This window comes from Temnothorax curvispinosus, unplaced genomic scaffold (assembly GCF_003070985.1).
Source record: "Temnothorax curvispinosus isolate PA1 unplaced genomic scaffold, ASM307098v1 QBEX01017799.1, whole genome shotgun sequence".
Lineage (NCBI taxonomy): Eukaryota > Metazoa > Arthropoda > Insecta > Hymenoptera > Formicidae > Temnothorax > Temnothorax curvispinosus.
The window spans coordinates 3,849-11,557 of NW_020227579.1; the positions used below are offsets into that span (position 1 = coordinate 3,849).

The 7,709-nt window shown below is 35.7% G+C and overlaps 1 long non-coding RNA gene across 4 annotated transcripts; it reads left to right on the top strand.

Annotated features, from left to right (window-relative positions):
* The first annotated feature begins 4,177 nt into the window (after nt 1-4,177).
* LOC112467752 lies at nt 4,178-5,283 on the top strand. 4 transcript variants are annotated; one of them, XR_003042313.1, is made up of 5 exons: nt 4,178-4,362; nt 4,426-4,547; nt 4,619-4,824; nt 4,920-5,131; nt 5,223-5,283. It is a non-coding gene; the product is annotated as an uncharacterized LOC112467752 (long non-coding RNA). The 4 variants fall into 4 exon arrangements; XR_003042312.1 differs by having other exon boundaries at nt 4,426-4,542; XR_003042314.1 differs by having other exon boundaries at nt 4,426-4,537.
* Nucleotides 5,284-7,709: the final 2,426 nt, after the last annotated feature.

Genomic DNA, 7,709 nt, shown 5'->3' on the forward strand with positions numbered 1-7,709 from the left:
TTAGTAATTTCGTGAATTTCTTATTGAGGTATTGGAACACCATCAATTCTCAAGTGTATATTTTATAAACAGAGCTGTATTAAATTCTTAATTTTCTTTTGTTTTTATTTCCGCTATTATATCATATCTAAACAGCATGTGCTGCATATATCTCATTTAAACGCTACGGTATACTGCTCTAATTATAATTTCAAACAAAGAAGTAAAAAAAAGTTAACCTTAAAAACTAATAAAAACTAAATAAGCTGCGCACACAGTGAGTTCGATTTTTCAAAAGTATCCAATCATTTATTATAAGGTATTCACAGTTATCTTGACTATTTGATATTGTAATAAACAGATGATGTTGCCAAACAAAAACAAATGGGTAAAGGTAGGAGTTAAGGTGCCTTTTCACGTTAACGCTCGACGCTCATTTTCAGCAAGTAAAAATCTTCAGAAATAATATCTTTTATTTATATATGTATCCATAAAATATTATTATTTGAAGATATTACTTGAAAATAATTACTATTTTACGTATTTTGAAGTCTATGTTTGATTATACTGGGACGATTAACGACGATTCAGCGACGACGCTGAATATTAAACAAATTCAACTTCATTTCTTTGACGCTAACGTCAAAGCACCACGTTCACCTTATTGACGCTCATTTTCAACGTCTCATGAATTGGCACCTTTATAAGTGATTCTGTGCCCTTGTGTGAGTGCGGCCAGTTTAGTTATATAGATTCGTTGTCACAAGTCATTTGAAAATAACGTGACTCTCTTAAAATGAGTATTCTAATATCTAATGAAGATATATCTTCTTTTGCGAGACCAGGTATTTCAGTTATTTAATTGGCTACATAAGTATAACACATAACATTTTATATTTATTTTTTTCTTAAAGGGAAAATATAATTAGAAATGTTCGCGGAATTAAGATATTGGAAAGACAAACGTATGTTCTGCATGTATCTTTAGGTCTTTAGTAATTTATAGTTTTCAAAATTAAATTATTCTCCTATAGTGTAAACTAATTGACAACATTCTGCGCTTCTTCTTAAATGTATAAAATATATTGTATTTATTATACAAGTCTGTAAATTGCTTGCATTTTACAAATAATATTACACGCAATTATTATATAATAATTTTAATTGCAATATACAATTTTTTGTCATGTACGCATTACATTCATATATCATTACTATTATCATTACTATTATCATTACTATATTATTTATTACTTATATTTCTTTAATTTCTGAATTATTTTAATTATTGGCACTTGCTTATGCAAACTGTTTGTAAATTGAAATTCTTTAGTTGACAATTAATCGTTCTATTCATATTCATTGTTAAGTATTATCATCATTAAAATAAAACTAACACTATTATTAATATCAATGGAAGAACACACAATAAATATTAATACAATAAGATATTTGTATTTAATACATTTATCTGCCTAATATATACATAGAAATAAATAATTATTGGTTTTAAACTTTTAATTAAATTTTTATTTATATTTTAATAAAAAATGAGACATACGAATCTTTTTTTGCATTATATGTCGAAATAAAATTATATATATTTCCAAGTTTTGCTACTCATGTTATCAAATATTCAATATTGATTATCAAATATTCAATAATATTTGATATTGAAGACTAGATTTGTAATGTAATAGTCGTTTAATATTGTTAGTGTATATGTTCGGTGGAACATAGGTGGCGGTGATCGAGCCGTCGTAGGAGCGATTGAGCATAATTCAATTGTCTCAGCGATCAAATTTGTTGTTAATTAAGGTAATCCTAAAGCCGTGATCCTAGCCGGTTTTTTTCGGTTTCTTTCTTAGCACTAATCTTTTAATTGGCTTTATAGAAATGCAAAATTCTTGTCTAGAATTAAAGTACGCATCAAAATCTAGGTCATGGTGGTCGAATTTATATCAAAAACGAAAAAAAATTAATATTTTTTGTTATACGTGACGACCACCACATATAAATTCGACCACCATGACCTAGATTTTGATGCGTACTTTAAATCTAGACAAGAATTTTGCATTTCTATATAAAGTCAATTAAAAAATTAGTGCTAAGAAAAAAACCGAAAAAAACCGGCTAGAATCACAGCTTTAGGATCACCTTAACTAGGCAACGAAAAAGTCAGTCAATCACGCGAATCTTCGTAGTGTTAGACGATTCATCGCGCCCTTCTTCGCGAAACGATTTTATTTGTACGGTGATATTATCTCACGTAGAAAGAGCCGAGTCTTTCAAACAAGTACGCGATCGAGCCGAGTCTCGATTACGGCCGGGGCCTCGTTCGCGATACCGCGGCGAGTGTCGCTATTAATCCTTTACATACACGTATTCTCACTATTGTCCATCCAATTGTACGTTATGCGAACTCTGGGGGTTTTTATGCCTTAATAAGCTTTTTCCCTATGAGCCAATAAAAGATTATTTCCCTTGGCTCGATATCACGACTTGTTTATTTCACTTATCCATTCCGAAACCGGGAGACTTCTTCATGTTGAAGAGGTTTTCGACGATACAGTATATTTAATTAGTATAAGTTAATTTCATATTTGTTATAAACCAATTTTTAGAAATGTTGTTTGAATTGCATATTTATTTTTACTAACGAAGGACAACAAAAAAGATAATTTTTGATATATTTTACGAATATATATTATTGAACAATAAGTAGTGGAATGTGAAAATATTTATTTATTTTAACGTATAATACAAGAAAGTCGACACACAAACAACGTTCTATCAATGAGTAATAAAGACAAAACTATATTTGTGTCGACTTGTGTCGCTCTGTTGGAAAGGCGACAAGTAGAGGGAACAGAGCCTCCCGTCTCTTTGCATTTGGATTCGCAAAATCGCCCTTCTTTCGCTTACAACGTGAAAAGTCGGCCTCACTTTCTCTATAAAAAAATAAAACAGATCGACTGCCGATTTTTACTTTAATCGCGCTAAAATGACAATCGATCATTACGATCGCGATATTCTCTTGAAAGATACGTCGGGATGGAACCGCGCAGAGGCGCGTTCCCGAATGGACCGAGCCGCGGGATAATAGTATTAGGATGACAAAGAGCGACCATGTTACCGCTATATTGATATTAAATATAGCACGCGCAGTACGGTATCGAACTCGTAAATTTCGCGAAAGTAAAACTGCATTATTAATTTGTACGACGAAGAATCGTGACTGCCGACCGCTAATTTACGCGACGCGAGATATACTAGATTCCCAGGTAGCAAGCACTCGTCATTTTGACGTCAATTGACGTCAAAAGTCTGTCATTTTGACGTCTTTTGACGTCAATTGACGTCAAAATAACGAGTGCTTGCTACCTGGGTTATGACGCATTCATGAACGGGAAATGTATCACAGTGTTCCGTTACTCAAATTAAGACCCGAGCACATAGAAAAACTTAAATAGTAAGACGTAAGCAGTAAGGAAATCAGCGATATGGATTTGCTACTGCTTACGTTTTATCTTAGTTCTTGACTGTGATTGGCTGATTTGCTCACTGCTTAAGTTTTACTGCTTAAGTTTTTCTATGTGCCACAGCCCTTACTCGACAGTATCACTCAGCCCTCTTTTTCTCTACGGAGAAAATCGGAGATAATACCCTAAGAGCACATAGTTGACGGAAAGTCGACGGTAAGTCGACTTTTATAAGTCGACTTCTAGTCGGCTTCTAAAAATGGCAGAAAGTCGACTGAAAGTCGACTTCTAAATAGGCGACTTCTAAAAATGGCGGAAAGTCGACTAAAAGTCGACTTCTAAATAGTCGATTTATAAAAGTCAACGGAAAGTTGACTTTTATAAGTCAACTTCTAGTCGACTTCTAAAAATGGCGAAAAGTCGACTAAAAGTCGACTTCTAAATAGTCGACTTATAAAAGTCAACGGAAAGTCAACGGAAAGTCAACGGAAGTTTTAGTCGACTTCTAAAAATGACGGAATGTCGACTAAAAATCGACTTCTAAATAGTCGACTTATAAAAGTCAATTTTCCGTCGACTTTTATAAGTCGACTTCTAGTCGACTTCTAGTCGACTTCTAAAAATGGCGGAAAGTCGACTAAAAGTCGACTTCTAAATAGTCGATTATAAAAAGACGGAAAGCAGTCAAGCGGCGCGTCATCAATATGGCGGCGAATCTCGAGGAAGCTGGAGGAGAAAATTAATGTTTACGCGAGTGCAAGGAATACATGCCGCAAGACAGGACACGATAAGACGTCGAAAAGCGCCGCGCTATCAACCACCGCCACGAAACGTCGTCGTCGTCGTCATCATTGTCTTCCCGTTGACTTCCTCGATTAGATCAGAATACTGGAATTTGACTGTATGTATGTTGCAATATGTTTGAGACGGTTGTCTACATTGTCTACAACAAGAATTGTTACAGAATGCCGTTACCAACCGACATGGAAGCGAAATTGCTGCGCCAGATAGTTCTTGCAGGTATGGCAGATCTAAAAGAGGATCAGGATAAGGCCAAGTGGAAATATGCTTTAGAGGTTAGGTATGGTGTGTTATTAATCATCATCGATAATTAAGACCTATTGAATGCGACCTCTCTATTCTGAACCATCTTTCAGAACACCATCAGAAATGGAGGAACCTGGTTCATGCATTCTTCGTGCGTTCTACGGAAAATTAGTCCGGAATAGGTGGTTTATAAAAAGGTGTACGAAACGAATAAGATGTATATGCGAGGTGTCACGGCGATAGAACCCGAATGATTGCCGAAATTCGCTTCCACGCTATGCCATCTTAGTGAATCATTGGTTGATCCACCGCCAAGGTATTTTTATCACAATTGTTGCTTTATAATGTTTTCCCTATTTATTTATAAAGATATTAATCTTCATTATGATCGAATATTATTCTCATTTATAGATATAATCAAGGAACCGGGAAGATCATTTGCCGCGTGTCTGGTACATATGGAAAGGCCGGATGGGGACTACCATCGATGGATATAGAGCATCTGTGGACGGTGTAAAGTGGTTCGCGTATTTCTTCTTGGAGGGTCAAGTGTACCCTAAGCTGAAACGATTTGTTCCGTCGTTGCTGACGACACCTGGGAGCATCACCAAGTCATGGGCCAGGTAAATCGTTATTCTATCTCCTTTCGATTTCACGTTGATTCATCGAATTTTTTTTACATCAGATTACATCAATTCAATACGATTTTTTCAGGTTGATACCACGCACTCAAGCAATAGTACAAACGTTGCAGTCGCAGGGAGTCGTGTCCAAATACAAACTGCTAGAAATCTGGGGTGAAAAATGTGAGATTTTAATTTATAAAATAATATTTAGATATTATCATCGAGTAGACTTCTATACAATACTAGACCGCTGACAGGCATCTCGGCCGTGATGCTTGCCGCCATGTTGATTTTAGTCAAAATATGCTATACTACAGATTCTATACAAGTAGTTTTATACAAGATTTCTATACAATAGTCTGGCATATACAGAATGTCCAAAAAAAAGGGTTTAATACTACAGGAGTAGTGGTTCGATTTCGGCATTCAAGTAGCTACACGTTGAAGGCATGACTTACAAACTTATTGATAACATGTACCAATATTTAACACAAAAACATTCGCTTGCTTTGTTATGTACTGTAATAACGAATGCAGATAAACGCACATCATGAGCAACTGAACACCCGATAGTAACTTATTGTTAATTCAATATGGCCGCACCCTTCACTAACACTTGCACCTCGCACTCGCATCAGCTTTTCGGCAGTGCGTCCATAGATGTTAATGGTCTAGTATAAAAGTCTGTGGATATTATATATTTATAATTTTAGTTCTGTTGTCAGCTTACAAGAAGTGGCTGCCGGAATCCGCGCACGCAGAAGTGGCACATATATGACGGCACACAGTGGCCGCCTTTGTAATTAAGAATAAAACATTAGGATTGTAATTATACAGTTTTTTAGATAATTAAATTATTTTATATATGAAAAAAAATTGAAATACATCAGTTTTAGCCTTACAGCAAAGGGTCGATTGTGTATCTTAAAATAATGAGGTAAAAATTACAAAAGTGAGAAAATTCATTAGCGTATCTACAATTTTATTTATCAGAATCTAATAAAATCTGTTAACTTTTGTCATTTTTACCTCATTTCAAGATACACAACCGACCTCCAGACGTACGCGGCGGCGGTTTATTTTATCGACTTTAAAAGTTGGCGGGAAGTCGACTTTCCGTCATGACGGGAAGTCGACTTGAAGTCGACTTCTACCGAAACTGACTTGGCAGAGAAGTCGACTTTTTTAAGGACGAAAGTCGACTTGAAGTCGGCGAATATCTCAAAAAACGCCGACTAAAAGTCGACTTTCCGTCATGACAAGAAGTCGACTTCCCGTCATGACGAAAAGTCGACTTTTAGTCGGCGTTTTTTGAGACATTCGCCGACTTCAAGTCGACTTCAAGTCGACTTTCGTCCTTAAAAAAGTCGACTTTCTGCCAAGTCAGTATCGGTAGAAGTCGACTTCAAGTCGACTTAAAGTCGACTTTTTGCTCTTAGGGTAATCACATCGGAGACAATTCCGGCACTGCGTTCAAAGCGCGACACGCGATAAATAAAATGCTATGTTTAAATCCATAAATATGGCGAGACGAGCGCCACGATTATCGCCCGCGAATATCACGATGACGAAAGTAAAACGTTCGCATTTGCCGCACATACCTTCGCTCGTCGCCGACTTCGCCTCGACGTCTCCATCTCAATATCTCTGTCTCAAGCGAGCGATTCGCGCGATACGTTTATTCCGACCAACACTTAATACTTAATTAAGGGGTAACGCCACTCTAGAGCCCCAAAAAAACCCAATTTTTGATAATTTTTTTCAGAAATACAATAATCATAAATGAAAATTGGTTTAATTCTATTTATTATCTATATATTAAAGTATAAAAAAAATTTTTTTATTGACAAAATGGCGGCGCCAGAGCCATTGATCCAAAATGCCTTTTTGCGGAAGTCGTCCAACGGGCGAAATCGAAGCTCCTATAATTTCTGAGCTGGAACAAAAATTCAAAAATTATTGAAAAATATATAAGATTTTCTATAGAAGTACCTATGGACTTTTCGATAAGTTGAACAAAACTTTTTTTATAAACCAATTTTGTGCGAAATTTTTTAGCGAAAAATGAAACATTTTTTTCCAACATGCACCATTCTTAGGTACAAAAAATGATATTTCGCAATTCCCATAGGTACTTCTATAGAAAATCTTATATATTTTTAAACAATCTTTAAATTTTTGTTCCAACTCAGAAATTATAGGAGCTTCGATTCCGCCCGTTGGACGACTTCCGCAAAAAGACACTTTGGATCTTTGGCTCTGGCGCCGCCATTTTGTCAATAAAAAATTAATAAAAAAAATTTTTTTATACTTTAATATATAGATAATAAATAGTATTTCTGAAAAAAATTATCAAAAATTGGCTTTTTTTGGGGGACTCTAGAGTGGTGTTACCTTTTAATACACTCGCAAATGATTGAACGCGTACGGCACGTACTCGCGTAGGCGATTATTCTCGCGGCCTGCGAAATGAGGAGTAGGAGTGCCAATCGCAGAAACGAGCGCGTTCCGAATAACACACAGCACCAATTCGCTCTGTGCAGTCGGTTGGAGGGGATAGCTACGAGCTACGGAA